The following is a 21,740-nucleotide window of genomic DNA, read 5'->3' as shown; positions in this document are numbered from 1 at the left end:
CTGTCTGAGCACTTCTCTGACTCTTCCATCCAAGCCTTTTCTTCCTAGATGCCTGTACTCAGTCCTCAAGTTTTGGTCTCTAATCCCCTGCTTTTCTCTCTCTGCACTGCTCGCCTTGACTTGGTAGCAGTTTCCACAGCTGTGCACATCACCTGCCCCACCCAGCACGCCCCAATCCTGCATTTCCAGCAGCTCTCATATTCAATATGCTTAGCGCCCCACTCATCTTTTCACCCCTCTGTCTCTGGTAAACCTTCAGGCTTGCGACACTAGCGCTACCTCTAAACTCCACTCTCCTTTGTCCTCATAGCACCCATTCACCCAGTCACTCACCCTCCACCCCTACCCTTTCCCTCAAGCAAACAGAAACCCTGATTGGTTCAGCAATTACTGATCAACCACTACTGTGCACCAGGCAGTGCTGGGTACCGGAGGCATTTGCCTTGGCCTGTTCTTCTTCCACCTGCGGCACCTCCAGGACCACCCGAGGCCCTGAGATTGGGAGAGGAAGCCTGTTCCACAACTGGTCAGCCCCACACCTGCAAGTAATTGACAGTGTGACCCTGGGCAAGTCACTTGCCACGTCTGAGCTTCGGTGTTCCCATCTGCCCTTTGGGAGGATTATTCATTCCCGCCTCACCTGTCCCCAGTCCAGCTGGGAAAGGCATCACCCGGCTTCCTACAGGTGACACCAGTCTGAATAATACTTGTGGTGCACCCATAGCCACGGTGCAGCCTCTTCCTCCCACAGATCATGGCCTTGACCCCCTTCAGCCTCCTGGCCTCCAGTATGGGACAGAGCCCTGGAATCTGCATTTTAAAGAAACTCAAGGTAATTCTGTTATGGGAGGGTGTGTGGACACGTGGAGAAATTCTGGCTCACAGGATAAAGTCTAAGTAAGCTTCCTCACCACTCCCAATTCATTGATGAAAACTTTGCCCTGCTTTCCAGCATTGGCCCCCTCTGTCTCCCAAGGGAGGGCCTGCAGCTGTGGCCAGACTGGTCTGTCCACTCCCAACCCTGAGCCCAGCAATGGACCTGCTCTTCTTCTTCTTTTGTTTTGTTTTTCGAGACAGGGTCTTGCTGTGTCCCTCAGGCAGCAGTGCAGTGGTATAATCACAGCTCACTGCAGCCTCCATCTCCTGGGCTCAAGCCATCCACCCGCCTCAGCCTCAATATTTAGGACTACAGGAGTATGACCACTACACCTGGCTAAATTTTTATTTTCCTAGTTTTTGAGATGAGGTCTCACTACCTTGCCCATTCTAGTCTCAAACTCCCCGGCTCAGGTGATCCTCCTGCCTCAGCCTCCCAAGTAGCTGGGATTACAGGCCTAAGCCCCCAGGCCTGGTCAGGCCCGCTCTTCTCTTATGATTTCCCCAACTTGGAAAGACTTCCTGACCTCCCTATCTCTGCAAGTCTCTTTCCCACCCTGCAACATCCAACTCAAATGCCTTCACCTTCCTCTATCAAGCTCAGAATCGCCACTTGACATAAGTTAGGGCCAAACACACAGGCCATCATCATTTCCTGCCTGGATTGCTGGCTGGCTTTTGACTGGCTCATATCCTAGCTTCCTAAGCTGACTGTGAGTTCCCTGAGGCCAACCATCCATCTTGCAGATCCTTGTGTTCAATAACAAATGCTTACTGAGCACCTGCAGAAACCTATACAGCACCCTGCTGGGTGTACAGAAGAGGAAGGCCAAATCCCTGCCTAGAGGGGAGCCCCTCTCATGGAGAGACAGACGGAACTTGCATATATGACGAGGGTAGAAATAAAGACAGGGTACCACAGAATCCCAGAGTAAGGGTCCTAATGTCATGGGGGAGGGGCACTCAGGGGGTAGGGAAGGAAAATTCAGAAAGAGGGAGCAGCACACGCAAAGGATTAAAGTGTGACATGTTCTGCACAAGAGCAGGGGTGGGGGAGGAAGAAGGATGGAGATAACGGGAACAGGCTGGACTGGGAATGCTGAGCTAAGGGTCTGGATTCATCCTGTAGGTCAAGGGTTGGCAAATCCAGCCGGCTGCCTGTTTTCGTACATAAAATTTTACTGGAACACAACCACGCCCATTTTTTACGTGTTATCTGTGGTTGCTTCCAGGCTGCAATGACAAAGTCAAGAGACTATATGCCCGGCAAAGCTTCAAATACTCTCTGGCCATTCAGAGCAAAAGAATGCTCATTCCTGCCATAGACGTTGGAAGCTATGTGTGGATTTTAAGCAGCAGATAGCAGGGTCAGATTTGTGTTTCACGTTTCTATCACTCTCGGATCATGCTGGGATGTGCTGGAGCAGGCAAGCCAGGGGAAAGGGAAGGTGGCTGGGAGTCTGGTACAGTTGTCCAGGTAGGGGATGGAGATCAACAACACCATCGCTGTTTTTTATTAAGAGATTCATTAAGAGTTGCTATGTGCCCACACTGGGCTGTGCCCTTTACACATATTCATTTAATCTGCAGAGTAACTGCTGGATATAGCTAGAGTTGTTATCTCCATCCTACTGATGAGGCACAGAGAAGTGAAGTCACTTGCCCAAGGTCACGCAGCCAGTATGCGACAGAGCCCGGATGCAAACCCAGTGGTCCAAACCTGAGCTGGGGCCCTCAGTGCCAAGCTCCAGGACTTCAGGGTCGAGCATGTTTTTGGCAACAGATCCCCTCAAGCCTCCCTGGGAATACACAGAACACAAATCCTCTAAAGGAGAAAATCTACCCCAGCCGAGTCAGGCAGGAAGTGGGAGGCAGCAGTGTGGCTATTTTGGAGAAGCGACACGAGAAACCACGAAACTTCCTACCTGTCCCGTTTTGCTCCCATCTGTCCTCGGAAACAAGGCTGCCCCTCTCTAAGATAAAAAGGTGTTTCTCCCCACACGGTGGCCCTGCCACTGGTGGTGGGAGAGAGAGCACTAAGCTTAGCACACACTTGCTATTTTTAAAGGGCTATATAAACAAACAGGGCTATGTAAATAAGAAAAAAATGAGGTCATCCTTTTAAAACCTAAAAATGTCCCTTTTCTATGGGGTGAGCAGCACAACCTCAGAAAGCACAGGGGTTTTTCTATCCTCTTGAGGCTTCTCTAGCCCATGGCCTCCAAAAACCACCAGGCCTGGCTTTCTTCCTTGCACCCACTGAGTGAAGGGCAGGTGGCCTGGGAGTCAGGACTCCTGGGTTTCATTCCTGGGTCTGTGGGCTTTGCCTCGAATGCCTAAGGCCAATGTCCAATCCCAGCCACCACCGTCCAGGGACCCTGACATCCAACCCCACACCGGTCTCTCACAAACACGGCCCATGCTCCAGGCCCTCCTCCTCCTGTGCCAGCCCTGGCTTGGCAAGCTGATTCTCCTGGCCCCTCTGCTGTCCTTTTTCCTTGCCACTGCCTCACACCTTGACCTGTTGAATGGCCACAGAGGCTCTCTGCATGCCGATCAGAAGTGACGTGTATGCTCCCCACCCCTACTTCTCTGCACACATGTTTACCTTGCTCCATGCTCTTCTGCACCTTTTCTTCAAAGGCGCGGGCCAGAGGTCATTAAAGCAGCCCCAGGAGCTGAGTTTGCTCATCAACAACTGCTAGGAGACATCCCAAGCCTCGGCAGAAGCTCACATGGCCTCCCTGGGTTGCGAAAGTACTATTTCCACTACTGACTGCACTCTCCACAGCATCACCTCAACTTCTCCCCTCCCCATCTCTCCTCCTTCCTCCTCTGCCTCCAACCCTCAGCATCCGTGGCCCCTCCAGTACAAAAATGAGAACCACCAATATTTGCTGAAGGGATAGTCTCTAAATTGTGTTCCATGAAAGTGTTTCAGAGGCTCTCCAAATGTTCCATGAGAATGTTATTCTAAAAGTACAGTTTGACTCCTATTTGAACAGAAAACGAATATGTACACACATTCAAACATGCTCTATAGTATATGGGAACATACTGAATACAGCCAACAAGTGCTGCCAGTTTAATTTGGTTTGTGCAGACCTCAGATTAAGGTCTGGGTAGATCTTGACCTTCACTGTTGAAATGTATCTTCAGTTAGGAAGAGTGGAGCTCTTTACTGGGTATCTTTGTGTTGTCATTTTTTAAATTCAGGACTTTATATGCATACATAAAACCATACAAGTAAGTACACTCTGAAGCTTTCAATGATAAGACAATGTATTATGTGGATTATCATGAAAATATTATAAATGATTGTGGGGCTTCCTATCCGACTTGTGTATGTAATAGGAAGGAATTCAAGCAGTTGTTTGATACTGTCACTGATGCAAACCAGAATTCCCTTCTACTCCTCCCCAAATACCCAGATAATGTTGAACTGAAGACCATTCTGTTACTTTAAGGCAAGCTGTTAACAATCTGTCACCATTCACATCATGTTATGGATGTGATTTAGAATTCCTTGGCCAGGCGCAGTGGCTCACGCCTGTAATCCCACAACTTTGGGAGGCCGAGGTGGGCAGATCACAAGGTCAGGAGTTTGAGACCAGCCTGGCTGACATGGTGAAACTCCATCTCTAATAAAAATACAAAAATTAGCCGATATGGTGGCACACACCTGTAAGCCCAGCTATTCGGGAGGCTGAGGCAGGAGAATAGCTTGAACCTGGAAGGCAGAGATTTCAGTGAGCCGAGATCATGCCATTGCACTCCAGCCTGGGTGACAGAGCGAGACTCCAACTCAAAAAAAAAAAAAAGAATTCCTTAATAATTTGCAGCCAAGCCAAACGAAACAAGAAAGAAAAAGGAATATTAGATATTGCAGCTGATACAGCAAGCAATACAATGATGATCTAGGGCAGAGGTCAGCAAACTTCTTCTGTAAAGGGCCAAATAGTAAGAACTTTAGACTTTGTGAAACAGACAGTCTCAAGGAGCCATATATAATGCATTTAAAAAATGGTGTGGCTATGTTCCAATAAAACTTTACAGAATCAGGCAGCAGCCTGGATTAGGCCCACAGGCAATAGTTTGCCAATTCCTGATCTAGAACCTCAGATTTCAATGTGTTTGTGCATCAAAACAGAGGCATCGCTAATAACATAATAAATATAACTTTCATAATAAATAATAAATAAATGTCAAAAACTTGACAGCTAGGTGTGGTGGTCCATGCCTGTATTCCTAGCTACTCAGGAAGCTGAGGTAGGAGGATCCCTTGAGCCCAGGAGTTTGAGGCTGCAGTGAGCTATGATCACACCACTATACTCTAGCCTGGGCAACAGAGCAAGACAGTATATATCAAAAAAAAAAAATAAAGTCTTTTGCATCTGACTTAAATTAGACTAAGTCTAAATGGCAATAATTTGGAGATAAGAAATAAGAATAAAAATGAGAATTTTTAAACTATGTTAAAAATTTGAACTTAAAAAATAATGTATTCATAAACCATCATTTTAACCTGTTTTATATATTGACATTCCATGCAAGATTTGGCTTTTAAAAATAGCTTCTAAGACTATAAAAGTTTGAAAACTGCTCAAGTTTCTCATTGCTGAGAAATTGCTTCCATATCCATTTTCAAATGAGATCTGTCCTCTAGTTTCTCATTCAGAAAACACATTTATTCTGGAGAAAGCCCCACTTCAGGCCCCTTCTGAAGAGCGGCTGTGACTCCATGTTTCCCTGCCCTCAGTAATTCCACAAATAGCTGTGCCCAAGCCTCTGATGGTGCTGATGGGCCACCCCTCCCCCCGCCAGCACTGGGGCGTTTGCAGCACTGCATGCCGCTGTCTTGTTCGGATGCCATATATCCCAGCTTCTCCCTGGTGGCTGGGAGGGCCGTGCCAGCAGTGGCCATGATCACCTGGACTCCAGCAGCACCAAGTCAGCACCTCATTAATCATAGGCACTTTCTTCCCCAGGGAGAGCACAGGCAGAGGCAGGAGCCAGGTTTCTCGCTGGAACTGACAGCTCATTTCCCTCTGGGCAAGTCCCATACTCTACAGATTCTTCCAAGCAGCTGGCTGAGCCCACACAGACAAACAGAGAGTCTGGGCATGAAGTGGGGGGAGGGGAGGGAAATGCCAAGTCTGCAGAGGACCCCCCTATCTGTACTCCCCGGGCAGTTCCCCCATATCCCTGGCTTGCATCTCTCAGAGGGCTCTGCTTCTGGACTGGTTCAAGTATCTGTTGTACACCTCATGGAATGAACCCAGATCCTGTCCTGAGACTGCTCATGAGACCCCTAAATGGCTGTGATAGGCACAGAAGGAAACAAGCGCTAAGTTGAGGTACCAGGAAGTGCCCCAGGATGCCGAGCCAGGGGCATCCTGGGGCATTACAGCATGACCAATTCCTATGAACATGTAGACATTCCTGGGGAAGGGGTCATCCTTGGAGCTGTCATTGCTTTTCTTCAGGAAGCATCTTGGTGGAGAAAAAAGTGCTGGGTCTTTTGTAACCAGAGGCTCTGCCCCTTACCATCTGTGTAGCTGTCTTCAAACTACTGAACCTCTCTGTGCTCAGTTTCCTTATGTGCACAACAGGGGCAAAAGGATCAGACTCACTGAGGTTTGGGAAGGACTCGAACCTGTCTGTAAAGTACCAACCATGTGGGCAGCAGCATCGGTCCCCGTGCTTCAGCCTGACCTCAGGGATGCAGCACTGGGGCCAGAGGGCAGGGCATGCAGATGGCACAGGGCTGCAACTGGGAGAGCAGGGTGGTGGCCCAACTGCCCACATGCACCAGAAGGGTGGCTCACATTTGGGGAGTCCTTGTTACGTGGCTGGCAACATTCTAGGGGCCTTCCCCAGCAACCCTGTGAGGCAGGTATCACTACCAGCCTCATTTTGCAAGTGAGAAGGATGAGGCAGAGATGGAGCAATTTGCCTCTTAAACTAGTAAGTGCCTCACACAACCACTAGGAGTCGGGGCTGGGATTTGAACTCAGGGTGGGTCTACACTGTTCAGTACCACAACAAACATCCCCTCTCAAAATGAGGCTCCAATGCCCAGTTCTTTCTTGGAATCCAGGGAACAATTCCTTTACCTCCTCAGGAGAACCCTGGTCTAGGCCTAGGGCTGGTAGGCCCAAGCTGTCATATTGTGGGCAGAGGCCCAGGCTCCAGCCACCCCGAAGTCCAGGCAGCAACAGCGATGCCATCTCTGAGGGCTGCCTGTGGCCCCATCCCCTTCTCTATACAGTGAGCAAACTTCAGCTTTCAGAGAAGCAGAAGAGTCACTGCTCCTGGCATGCCAGGCTGGGAAATGTTGCCTTGGAAATCACAGCTGGTCCCACAGACCCAAACACAGGACAGGGTGAGCATCTCCAGGGCCCCAGAAGGAGGCCCCGGAGTCCCCAAGCCTTGGCTGCATCAGAATCAACGTAGATTCCTGGGTCCCCAACCCCAAAGAGTCTGATGCAGAGGGCACAGGTAGGCCAGAGAACTCTCTCCCTCCCTCCTTCCCACCCTCCCTCCCTTCCTTTCTTCCTTCCTTCCTTCATCATACCAGGCACCCTCTCTCTAATCCCCAGCTCTTTGGGTGATTCTGGCTCTCCACACCAGAGAAAACATCCAAGGACTTGTTCTTGACCCAACGAGCTTCTAACACTGCACACCTAACCTGTACTGCAGGCTGAATATCTAGCCTGAAACCACAGCACATACCTGAAGATCTAAATGCATATATAAACATAAGCTGATACCAGGCCTCTCCCCAGGCCCATTTGATCACTATCTCGGAAGCTGGGGCCCTGCTATTGAAATTGCTGAAATTCCAAGAATCATTGCCCCAACCCTGACATCTTTTCAATTCTTCACAACTTGGGAGCAGGTGGGGTCAGAAAGGGGACTGAAGACCTGCTGCTATGTCTCTAACTCCCGTGGTGCTCCTCTGACTAGGCATTGGGTGGGCAGTGGTGGTCTTCAGGCAAGAACCATTATGTGGGAGAAGAGGGTAGAGCTCTGGCTATCAGGAGCACACAGTTGGACTGGTTTGTGGAGGCTGTGGCCCCTGGAGAGGGGGCTGTGGCCCTTTGAGAGGAGCTGTTGTGTCCTTTGCCAGGACAGAATGGAAACTGAGGAACTGGGAGGGGGCAGACTGCATTTCATGGGAGACAGCACGGGGAGCAGTAGCCAGTTGCTGGCGCTCAAGGTCTCTACTCCTGACCAAGGAAGGTTGAGGACTTCCAGAACAACTTTCACAGAGGCATCAGAAAGGCAATGATAACACTAATAATAACAATAATACATTTTTCAGAGGAAGAACTAAGCAAGCTCATGCAAGACAGACCAACATGGCGCTTGGCAAGCATATTCAGCAACAGCCCCCATTTCCCACCTGTGCTGAAGGCACCACTTCCGATGACCAAAACTGAAACGCTGTTCTCTCTGAAAGCCAGCATTCATGTCCACTCCTGCGGCAGCCGCCCTCCTCCTAGGCGCCGCTCTTCCAACCGGAGGGGCGGGCTTGCTTGGCCAGGACCCCGCGAGGCTCCTCCATGAACTAGGTTGAGGCTGCTGAGTTTGTGCCTCGAATCCTGCAGGAGATGATTGAAAAACACGGTCAAAGAACTTTCTTGGTCAACTTTTTTAGACACAGAACAATCCCTGCCTGGTCCCTGGAGGACCCACCCCCCAACTACTTCCAAGCAGCTTTACTTGGTACAGGGCCTGATCCCCACATCCCCCCACTTTGCATCCAACACTTAACTTCTCTGAGCCTCTATTTCTTCACTAGTGTGGTAGGCAAAATTCTAAGACGGCCCTCAAGATTTGCAGTTCCCCTGGTGCACAGACCCTGCATAGCCCCCAGGACTGTGAATAGGATGGATGGTTGGGTTATGTTACAGGGCACAACTGACCTTAAAAGAGGGGGATTATCCGGACCTGGCCTGGTATGAAAGCCCTTTAAAAACAGAATTTGCAGGAAATGCCATTCTGGTCACCAGCCTTGGGAAAAGTATTTATGGCTAAGTCCTCAAAAGCAATTGCAACAAAAACAAAAATTGGCCAGTGGGCCTAATTAAACTAAAGAGCATCTGCACAGCAAAAGAAACTATCAATAGAGTAAATAGACAACCTACAGAATGGGAGAAAATGTCTACAAACTGTGCATCCAATGAAGATCTAATATTCAGAATCTATAAGGAACTTAAACAATTCAACAAGCAAAAACCAAATAATCCCATTAAAAAGTAGGCAAAGGACACGAATAGACACTTCTCAAAACAAGACACACAAGTGGCCACCAAACATGAAAAAAATGCTCAACATCACTAATCATCAGAGAAATGCAAATCAAAACCACAATAAGATACCATCTCACACCAGTCAGAATGTCTATTACTAAAAAGGCAAAAAAACAACAGATGCTGGCGAGACTGTGGAGAAAAGGGAATGCTTATACGTGGTTGGCAGGAATGTAAGGTAGCTCAGCCACTGTGGAAAGCAGTTTGGAAATTTCTCAAAGAACTTCAAACAGAACGACCATTCGACCCAGAAATTCCATTACTGAGTATATACCCAAAGGAAAATAAGTTATTCTGCCAAAAAGACACACACACTTGTATGTTCACTCCAGCACTATTCACAATAGCAAAGACATGGAATCAACCTACATGCCCATGAGTGGTGCGTGAGGTAAAGAAAATGTGATGCATATACACCATGGAATATTATGTAGTCATAAAAAAGAACAAAATCATGTCCTTGACAGCATCATGGATGCACCTGGAGGCCATTATCCTAAGAGAATTAACACAGGCACAGAAAATCAAATGCCATGTGTTTTCACCCATAAGCAGGAGCTAAACATTGGGTACACATGGACATAAAGATGGGAACGACAGACACTGGTAACTACTGGGTGGGGGAGAGAGAGGGAGGGATAAGGGCTGAAAAACTACCTAGTGGGTACTATGCTCACTACCTGGGTGACAGGATCATTCTACTCCAAACCTCAGCATCACACAATGTACCCAAACCTGCACATGTACCCTCAAATCTAATAGAAAAGTTGAAATTATTTTTAAAAAGCAGAGTTTTCTCTGGCTAATCACAGGAGAGGAAGTCAGAGAGATTAGGGTCTGGAGAAAGCTTCACCATACCCTCACCGCCTTGAAGATGGAGGGTTGTATGGAAAGGATTGGCCCGCAGCTTCCAGGAGCTGACAGCAACCCCGGCTGATGACCAGCAAAAAACAGGACCTCAGTCCTACCATTGTAGGGAACTGAGTCTTGTCAACACCTTGAGTGAGCTTGGAAAGCAGAATGTTCCCCAGAGCTTCCAGATGAGAACCCAGCCCACCAACACCTTGATTCAGCCCTGAGCAGAGAATCCAGCCACTCTGTACCAGACTTCCGCACTACAGATCCGTGAGCTAACAAATGGGTGTTATTCTAGGTCACTAAATTGGACATGATTTGTTACGCAGCAAGAGAAAACTAATACAGCCTGGAAAAGTGACTCATATTCAGGCATGGGTGGCAATGAAATACAATAATAGACATAAAAGCATATTGTATTCCCCAAATCACAAAATAAAACAGGCTAAGGGAGGCCTGTTTCAGGGCAGGAGCTCAACAGTGATTCCTGAATGAATACGCAAATGAGTATTGGTTTTTAATAATTGACTTGCCAGGCTGTTGTGAGGATCAAATAAGGAAATACAGAGGGAGATGCTGTGTAAACTAGAAAGCCGAAGTTGTTTCAGTCAGTGGTGGCATGGCGTGTCATATCCACGCCGTGCTCTTTGGAGGATGCTCTGGTTTGCCTGCTGCAGGCAGTGTCGTGGGATGGATGCGAATGTGGCTTCCAGGGCCAGGTATACCTGGTTCAAATCCAGCCCTTCCACTTCTGACATCTGCAACTTGAGAAAGTTGCATTGCCTTGCTGTGCCTGGCAAGTGGGGCTAAGAATGGTGAGTGCCTTCCAGGGCCTGTACTTTAATGAGTCCGTGTGTGGAAAAAGGTTGGAACAATGCCTGGCACGGCCCACGTAATTGCTCTGAATATTATCTCAGAGTGGAACCCAATAATCTGGGTCTGGAGTAACCTGCGCACAGGCCTGGGGCACTGTTACCTTTCTCCTCTTGGGCACCCTGCTTTTTATTCACACAGCCTCAGAATCATGTTTGACAACCATATCACACTGCTGATTCCTACAGAGCATACAGGTCACCGATGCCCCCCTGCTGTCCCCTTCCCAATGTACCTGCTGCTATGAAACCCAGCCAGCTCCCTCCTACCCCAAAGGCAGCATCGCAGCACCACACAATGGAGAGGCTTGCTCTGTGGCTCTGTCTATCAATCAGTTCCTGATTCTGCCATCCGAACCTGCCCAATTTCTCACTACTCTGTGGGTTTCTATCCTCCCTGATCTGACCTCATGCCCCCCAATAGATTGCAGTTATTAATCAAAATGGCCTTGCTCTCTTCCTCCCAGTGTAGAAACACTCACTTCTCAGAACACGCTATTCTGCAAACACAATCTACAGTTTCCTAACTCCGAGCCTTGGCTCAGGCAGCCTCTTCTGCATGGAATGCTCCTCCCCTCCCTCTGCAATCGTGCCCGCCTGGCTAAACCCTGCCCATCTTCCCTCAGGAGGCTCAGCCAGCTCCCACAAAATTGGACCTAAGTTCTGCCTCCCCAGAATACCCAAAGCACATTTGCTGTGCACCTCCTAGGGTAAATAACAGCATCCACTGTGCTCAGCCACTGCTTAAAGCCCTTCTAGATTGCATATGGCTCAGGCAGGGTCATTCTGACTCACTCCCTCACCCCAAGTATGGCCCATCACACACAGTCAGTGTGGAACAATTCTCTTTAGCGCCCAATTTGGTTGTTCATTCATTTAACAGATGTCCACTCAGTGCCTATTTTGGGCAGAGCCAGGTTGTAGGTGCCAGCATTAATAGATGGCAAAGATTTAGTCTCTATCTTCAAGGGGAGCACGGAGTAGGGGTAGTCAATTTTGATGGTGTCTGAATGTGTGAGAGAGAGAAAAAAGAAAGAGGATATTTAAAACAAAGGCAGTCGTGTAAGAAAAGACAGATCTCTTGACTTCGTGATCCACCTGTCTCGGCCTCCCAAAGTGCTGGGATTACAGGCATGAGCCACCACACCTGGCGGATCACGGAGTCAAGAGATTGAGACCATCCTGGCCAACATGGTGAAACCCTGTCTCTACTAAAAATACAAAAATTAGCTAGGCGTGGTGGCACATGCCTGCAGTCTCAGGTACTTGGGAGGGTGAGGCAGGAGAATCGCTTGAACCCAAGAGACGGAGGTTGCAGTGAGCCAAGATTGTGCCACTGCACTCCAGCCCGGGTGACACAGCGAGACTCCAACTCAAAGGAAAAAAAAAAGAATAAGAAAAGATAGAAAGAAAGGACAGAGGACCCCCAAATGGCCAGAATGTTCAAGAAAATTGCATGGTGTCCACATGGCTGGAGGCGAGGGGCAGCGACAGTGGGAGGTGCTGTGCAGGGGCCGGGACATGACGGTTTGACAGATGAAGTGGCCTGGATGTGGTGGTGCTGTGGAGTGAGGTCACTTTCACCAGTGAGGTCCTGCAGCCAGGATGAGGGGTGTGGCTTGAGGAGAAAGGATCAGGTGGAAGGAGAGAGACTTCTTCAGGCTACAGGCGTGAGGCTGGTGTCACTGACTGTCCCCAGTCTCCTCCTCCGTGGAAGGTCAGAGGGCTGCCCACCACACCCGTGTCCAGGCCACCAGAAAATGTCACACACACCTGAGGGCCTAGATGGCAAACTGAGCCCATTTATCTCCCTCTTCTCCCCCCACAACACCCCTGAAATAAAAGGAGAAATGTACAAATAAGAACAGATCCGCAGTAGCACCAGCTGGCCAGAAAGTCCGAGGGAAAACAGACGAGTGGCAGTGACAGGAAATCTAATCAGAGCAAAGCTGGCCTCACCCAGCCGGGCAGGGAGGGCCTACCTGCCAGGCACCCCAGGACTTGCTCAGAGCTCCTCCATGGCAGGGCGGGCTGGAGTGGGGTCCTGAAATCCCCCCCAAAAAGAGTGGATCCTCTCAGTTTCCAAAAAGACCAAAGTGGGAGTTGGGCAGGGAGGTACTGGGAGCAGAAAGTACCTCCCCACACACCTTTCTGCCTTCAACTGCTTGACTTTATTATGCCAGGAGCCTCTCTCCCTGGCAAATGGCTTCACTGTTCATCACAGAAACCTCCTGAAGGACCCATCTACTATTCAATCAACAGCTGGTGCCCTGCGATTCTCTGAATCCCTTGCCTGGCCTCAAAACCCCTCACCTCATGGCTTCCACCAGTCCTGGACTACTGTGTTCGTTACACAACCCTAACCAAGCCCCCACAGACACACCCACCTTAAAGAGAACTGCCAGGCTTCAGAAAACCCAACCTTGCCTCCCTCCTCCCAGACAGGCCAAAGCCCTCTGGAATCAGTGCCCTCCCTTCGGCAAGTGAGTAATAAACTCAGCTTTGCCTTACCAACAAGTTTGTAGATGATATCTGGGGAGCCGGCATTTGACAGTCTCTACAAAAATGCTTGGAATCAAATTGACATTCAGCTTGATATCGGCATCATTTACAACAGGGCAAAGACCTCCGAGCTTGGAGGAAAAAGGGTTAAAACCCTTAGATCCGTTACTCCGCTAAGTCTCAAAGCCAGAGAGAAGTATAAAATAGTGTGCCACCCACCACCCACGCATTTTTTCTTAAAAAAAAAAAAAACTTGAGGAATTACTCCAAGGAAATAAGAATTGTACCAGAATAAGTAATTCAAAAAAGGACAATATAGGATATACAAGAAACAGGGAGAAATAAAAGCAGAAAAAGGTGAAGTGAAGTCTAAACAAGTGTTGATAATCATGATCCTATCTTGTTGGGAATTAGATACCATTTAATTCTTGGCATCAATAGATAAATCTGTGTAAAAACTAACCATTTCTAGAAGAAAAGCAAGATGCAAACCTTTTAAACCACTGTGTGGGGAGAAGGGAAGGGAGAAACAAAGAAAACTCTATTAATTTGGCCAAGAGTAGGAAAAGAAAAATTAAACAGGAAAGAAAAAGTATAATAAACAAAAGACATAAAATAAGATGACAAAAGACACAATAATATGAATAAATTAAATTACTTTAAGTTAAGAGACCAGGCTGGATAAAAGGAAAAAAAAAATCCAGCTATATGCTGTTTGGAAATAACACACTTAAAACAAACTGACAAAAAAGATGGAAATCAAATAAGTGGAAAAAAGGCAAATGGTAACGAAAATAATGTGAGAAAGCCAATATTAATATCAGACAAATTGCAAAAATGTTAATTAAATACACTAAACTGGGGCCTTTTATATTGCCGAAGAGTCTATTTCTCCAAGGAGATACAAAAATCATGAACTTTTACTCTCATCATAAACACAGAATCACAAAATGTATAAAATGAGACATTCTTGGAATCACAAGGAGGAGGTAAAGAAAGAACAGGAAATGTCTTGAGCATTATTATTTCAAATTTGGTGGTATAAGTAACCTCCAAAGAAGAATACAAAGGGTTTGAAGATGTAGTTAGTAAGTTTAACTTCATATACATTCAAGAAATAGAGAAAACACATTTTTCTCAAATGTCCCTGTACTAGACTGCAAGAAAATCTCAAATTCCAAAATGCACAAATTGTACGGACCACAGCCTCAGTTCTTGATGAAATAAAATTAGACATTAACAAATAGCAAAAAATAAAAATACATAAACAAATGATGCACATGACAATTTAAAAATGCTTTTCTAAAAAAACTCTTGAATCAAAGAGGACAGCAACACTATCGTAGGATAATTATAAATGTACAACATTGAGAACCCTACTTTTCAAAATCTGTGTAGTGCAATCAAAGCTGCATCTAGAAGAAAATACAAAGCTTAGATGTTTTCATGATAAATTAAGAAAGGTTGAAACTAAATGAGTTAAGCACATAACCCAAGAAACTAAAAAAGAATGAAATAAACCAAAGTAATCTAGAAGAAATGAATAAAGTTGAAAATAAAACGAGTAAATGAGAAAATGACAGCAACCACAACTATATATATATACACACGCATATATACATATATAGCTGCATATATACATATATCCATGTATATGTATGTATATATACATATACATATATCCATGTATATGTATGTATATATACATATACATATATCCATGTATATGTATGTATATATACATATACATATATCCATGTATATGTATGTATATATACATATACATATATCCATGTATATGTATGTATATATACATATACATATATCCATGTATATGTATGTATATATACATATACATATATCCATGTATATGTATGTATATATACATATACATATATCCATGTATATGTATGTATATATACATATACATATATCCATGTATATGTATGTATATATACATATACATATATCCATGTATATGTATGTATATATACATATACATATATCCATGTATATGTATGTATATATACATATACATATATCCATGTATATGTATGTATATATACATATACATATATCCATGTATATGTATGTATATATACATATACATATATCCATGTATATGTATGTATATATACATATACATATATCCATGTATATGTATGTATATATACATATACATATATCCATGTATATGTATGTATATATACATATACATATATCCATGTATATGTATGTATATATACATATACATATATCCATGTATATGTATGTATATATACATATACATATATCCATGTATATGTATGTATATATACATATACATATATCCATGTATATGTATGTATATATACATATACATATATCCATGTATATGTATGTATATATACATATACATATATCCATGTATATGTATGTATATATACATATATCCATGTATATGTATGTATATATACATATACATATATGTGTATATGTACATATACACATATATGTATATATACATATACATATATATGTATATATACATATACATATATATGTATATATACATATACATATATATGTATATATACATATACATATATATGTATATATACATATACATATATATGTATATGTACATATACATATATATGTATATATACATATACATATATATGTATATATACATATACATATATATGTATATATACATATACATATATATGTATATATACATATACATATATATGTATATATACATATATAAGCGGCAAGCTAAGCTTTCTGAGAAGACCAACAAAATGGGCAAATCGGTGGCAAATCTGACTAGCAGTAATAGGCAAAGTCGCAAATAAGCATTAAGAAAGGTGATGTAAACATATACATGAACATTTTGAAAAATTAAAGAGAATTTGATACCTAACTGTGTCAATGAATTTACAAGTTGGTGATTTTCTAGAAAATTATAAATTGTAAAACTGAATAAGAGGGAGAAAACCTAGGTAGACTCTAATAACTATGGAAGAAACTATAGAAGAGAAGGCTGTCGAAGATGGAATTCCAGATTAGCAGAGAAAGAATGGATTATTTAAATAAAAGCACTAGGACAACTGGCTGGCTGTTTATTCATTCAACAAATATTTATTAAGAACCTACTATATGCTGGGCATTGTTCTGGGCACTGGGAAGTCAGCAGTGAACAAAACAGAAAAGATGTATGCCCTTATGGAGCTGAGAGTCTGGTGAGGGGAGATGAGTAACAAACAAATCTGCAGGTAAAACAAACCGCATGGCAAATAGGGGCAGGTGTTACAATGAAAATTAAGCAGCAAAATGGGTACAAAATGAGGAAGGGTGGAAAATGCCATTTTAAATAGAATACATGCACCATAGACACACAGAAATGTATATGGATTAGAGATATAAACATCCTATAAAAGCAAGTTCATGAAAATACCAGAACTATTAAAATATTTCTATAATTTAGTGTTGGAAAATAACTTTCAAAGCCCGAATTGGACCTCAGTGCTCTTAATGGAAAAGATTAATAAATCTAACTACATAAAAATATTAAGCATTACATAAAACAAAAAACCCCAGTTAATCAACAGTTAAAAAGCAAATGACAGATTGGATAAAAATATTTGCAACATATATGAAAAAGTGTCAATATCCATAATATGTAATAAGCATCCACAAAACAGTAAGACATATAGCCAATAAAATGGAAAAAGAAAATGAACAGATCATTGCTTAAGAAATAAAAATATCTAATAAAGATATGCAAAATGCTGGCCTCGTTGATAAAGAATATATTTAAAAATGTGGATCACTTGAGGTCGGGAGTTCAAGACCAGCCTGTCCGACATGGTGAAACACCGTCTCTACTAAAAATACAAAAATTAGCCTAGCATGGTGGCACACGCCTGTAATCCCAGCTACTTGGGAGGCTGAGGCAGGAGAATCTCTTGAAATCGGGAGGCACAGGTTGCAGTGAGCCGAGATTGTGCCATTGCACTCCAGCCTGGGCAACAAGAGCGAAACTCCATCTCAAAAAAAAAAAAAAAAAAAATCAGTATCACCTTTTCCCATTTGGTTAGCAAAGAGGAAAGTGATTGCTACCATCAAGTGGTGGAGAGAGGAGTGGTCGTCAAATACTTCTCAAACACTGTAGTAGGGTATAGATGAGGAGAATCTTTTAACCATGTCTACCAAAATGTATGTTGACTTGGCAGCTTTGCAAGTGTGCACACACATCATCATACACAAACATACACACACATGCACACATAGGGATGATCACTGTAGCACTATTTTAACAGTGAGGATGGAGGCAGCCTTAATGACCATCAGCAGGAAATTGGTTTAATAAGTAAACGATGATAAATGCACACAATGGAATAGTCATGGGAACATAACTTTTCTTAACGATAAACATATACTCCTACCAATAATAGAGATTCACTGTGACTTTGTCTATGTGTCAAGCTTTGTCTATGTGACATACAAGTTTCAGCGCTTCTCACAGGTAGTCTCCCTGCTCCCCTCCCTCGACACTCTGCCGGGTGGAAGGTGCCACTTCTGCCCCCATTTTCCATCTGAAGCCTAGAGAGGCTAAGGCCTGACCAAGCGGTGAACCTTGGTCTGTTAGACTCTGGAGCCTGCAGTCTCAGCTGTGACACACACTTCCTCTCAACGGGATGGTGAAAAGCAAAATCACAGACACACACCTATCTGTGTAGCTGTGACTGATGGAAAGGACCTGGGGGATGCAGTCTTGTCCTGGGGGGGACTGCAGAATGGGTGGGGCTTGAAACACGTATTCTTGTTTCTACATTTCCATACTGTTCTTTTTTTAAGCAATAAGCATGTATCACTTTTGTAATTTGAAAATGATATAAAAGCATAGAGACAGAAAGTAGAATAGGGGTTGTCTGGAGCTGGGGCAGAGCAGAATGGGGGGTCAGTGTTTAATAAGCACAGAACTTCAGTTTTACAAGATGAAAACAGTTAAGAGGCCAATATCTTAAGTGAAACAACTAAGAAACAGAAAATCAAATACTGCATATTCTCACTTGTAAGTGGAATCTAAATAATGTGTACACATGGACACAAAGTGTGGAATAATAGACACCGGAGGCTCTGAAGTTGGGAGAGTGGGAGGGGTAAGGGATGAGAAATCACTTACTGGGTACAATGTACATTATTTGGGTGACGGTTGTACTAAAAGCCCACACTTCACCACTATGTAATATATTCATGTAACAAAACTGCATTTGTACCCCTTAAGTTTATACAAAGAAAGAACAGAAGGAAAGAAAGAAAGAAAGACAGAGAAAGAGAGAGAGAGGAAGAAAGAAAGAAAGAAAGAAAGAGGAAGGAAGGAAGGAGAAAGAAAGAAAAAACGAAAGAAAGAAAGAAAAAGAAAGGGAGAGAGAGAGAAAGAAAGGAAGGAAGGAAGAAAAGAAAGAAAGAGAAAAAAGAGATGGATGATGGTGATGGGTGCACAACTTTATGAATGTATTTAATAACACTAAACTGTACATTTAAAAATGATTAAGATGGTAAATTATGTGTATTTTACCATAATAAAAATTGAGAAACTGATATAAAAGTGTCTTCTTTTTAGAAAACAGTTGAACAGGGAGGGGGCTACTAGGGGTAGAGGGGCCCATCTGCAAGGTGGCACCCACCCAGGGCAGGAAGGACCAGGGCCAGCTCCTCTGCTGGCCCCACCCAAAATCATGAGGAGGGAGGGCCCTTGCTCTCCACTCTCCGCCAACACATCAAAGCAAGGCCTTTGCCGGCAGCTGATAGGGGCCGCATCCGGTCGGGGCACTGGGGGTTGGCATCACTGCAGCTGACAAAGGGTTAAAGAAAAATCCTGGATGCCTGGCAGGGGCCAGCCTCACTGGGTCATAACAGCTGTTTTCCAAGGGCTGGCAGGGAGGCAGGGGGGCTTTGGACTCTGGCACTGGGCCTCACACCCTGATCATAAAGAAAGTGGAGAAGAAGGCTGGCCCTGAGGCCCTTGCCACCCTCCTGACACATGGCCCTTCCCTCCACTTTGAATGGAACATCTGCAGAAGGGGCCGGCACATGGAAAGCCAAATTTGATCTGTGTGGGGCAGGGAATTGTGGGATGAATCTTTCTATTTTCAGTTTTATTTGTTACTGTGGTCTGTGATCAATAAGAAAACATGAAAATCTAAGACATGGGTCACACATGGCAGAATCATATGGAATAATCCTGGTGGCTCATGCTGGGATACTGGCAAAGGGGTGGGTGGGAGGGGAACAGAGAGAATTACTGGCATGCCTCATTTACCCAGCACCACAGAAGTGGCATGGCATAGCATAGCGAGTTGGCCTTAACATCATCAGAAAGACACGGGTTCAGACCCTGGTTTCATCCATTACTAGCTCACTTTCCTCCTGAATCAGAAATAAAGACTCTCACCCCCTCCCTGGGTTTGTCACGTGGATCAGATGCGACAAAGTGTGTGTGAAATGAGTATGAACCCAGTATACAAAAGGCACTCAATAAATGCCTGTGCCCTTCTTCAGTTATGGTGGGACACCTTCCAAGTTTCCCTCCGTCAATCTCTCCTCTTTCTGGCTTCTGTTTTGGGGTTTGGGGTTGGCTCTGTGACCCACCTCCCTCTGTGTGGTCAGCCTTCCGGCTCTCACTTTCCTGGGGGGCTCACCTTTGTTTCAGCTGAGTGCGCTCTAGTCTGAGAATGCTGTGACATGCAGCTGACAGCCTGGAGGCTGCCTTGGGAACCTCCCTGGTCCCCAGCTGTGTTCTCCAGACAAGAGGCTTCTCCCTCACATGGTAGCTGACTCACGGATGAGTGAGGCGTCCCCAAAAAGGAGAGTGGGCAGAGACAGGCAATGGAGCCCAGTCATTGATAGCGACAAGACCTGCTTTGAGGATACCCAAAAATGTTTTCCAGGAAAGACAGGGCATTTAAAAATAGAGAATGGTGATACTTTCCATTGTATGAAGGAGCAAAAAAGAAGAACTTCAAGTACAAGATAACATATTCCATTTAGTGGCAGGCAGGAATATACTGTCCCATAACCTCTACACTGGGATTTGGCAGAAGAAAAGTTCATGGTTTTCAGGCACTACAGGGACAAGGAAGGGAGATATTGCTGGTGTATGGGGGGCACCCAGCCCAGGAGTCGAGGAGAATACTGGAGTGGCGGGAGGAGGAACAGACGAGATCGGAGGAGCTGCACTTGGAGATGAAGGTTCTGAGAGCTGCTTGGGCGGGGGTTGGGGGGCGGGGGAAGGCAGGGGTGGGAGGAGCAGTGAGGTCGCTTCCTGCTATATCAGGCCACACCTCGCAGCCCTCTCTCACAGAAAGCCCCCTGGAACTAGGCACTCGCCACAGGGGAGCAGAGACGACACCGTTTTCCCTGTCTGGGTACAACAGAAAGCCCATGAGGCAGCCCCACATTTGAGGTCCAGCTGCACCCAGCTAAGTGACCTTGGACAAGACACTCCCCATCACTGGGCTAGACCCCAGGGTGCAAAGGTGAAGAAGACCTTTTTCATATCTCAGGCTGTGATGGATCTAGCAGGGAAGATAGATAAGAAAATCAGTGGTTCTGGCCCTTTCTCCCAGGGAGCCCAAAACCTGAGCTGCTTCCCCACAAGAAGGCTTCTAAATCTCCCCGGGTTGTAGACACAGAAGCCAGAGGTAGAGGAAGAACCCAACATTTGTTGAGTGTCTTCCACGTGCAAAGGCTGTCCCTGCATTTTTTCACGGTCATACTAATGCTACGGTCAGGCTCCATCATCACCATCTGACAACTGAGGAAACTGAGGCTTTGAAAACAGAGAGATGTGGACAGCCTTGCATTGCAGGAGGGCCCAAGGCTCTGGCATTAAATAAAACTAGACACTACTGGTCTTAGACACTGTGTGGCCTTCTTCGAATCCTTGACCACCTGTAAGTCTGTTTCCTCACCTCTGAAACAAGAGCAAGAGTGCACGCCCTGGGCCGGGGTAAGAACAAAATGGTAGAGTTGCCTTCCCAGAAAAATCCACCTTCTCCCTCTTCCTCTTCTAATTATTTCTGATCTTTTAGCTTTACTTATGTTTATGATTATTTCAACTTCTAAAATAAGAAGATACCAGATCCCATAACAAGATTGCTGCAACTTATTCACAGCAAAGCAGGTGGAGGCCTCGGGAGACCCCGGGGACTACAGAACCTCCACCACTGGCCCACAGTAGGGCAGGGGCAGGGGGTAATTCATGCCTAGTAGGAAGACTGCGATAACAGGTGTGTGTTTTTGGAGGCAGAATTGCTTTCTGCCC

The 21,740-nt window shown here is 45.1% G+C and overlaps 1 protein-coding gene across 5 annotated transcripts in view; it reads right to left on the bottom strand.

Annotated features, from left to right (window-relative positions):
- Positions 1-21,740, bottom strand: part of HIVEP3 (HIVEP zinc finger 3) — a 533,725-nt gene that overhangs the window by 118,494 nt on the left and 393,491 nt on the right. For all 5 annotated transcript variants that reach the window (XM_063713066.1, XM_054537213.2, XM_024256939.3 and 2 more), the window contains one exon: positions 8,285-8,483. The gene's annotated coding sequence lies outside the window, so the exon portion shown is untranslated. The remainder of the gene's footprint in view (positions 1-8,284; positions 8,484-21,740) is intronic.

Source organism: Pongo abelii, chromosome 1 (assembly GCF_028885655.2).
Source record: "Pongo abelii isolate AG06213 chromosome 1, NHGRI_mPonAbe1-v2.0_pri, whole genome shotgun sequence".
Taxonomy (NCBI): domain Eukaryota; kingdom Metazoa; phylum Chordata; class Mammalia; order Primates; family Hominidae; genus Pongo; species Pongo abelii.
Note: the sequence above shows the minus strand (reverse complement) of the source record. Positions and strands in the feature narration are given on the sequence as shown.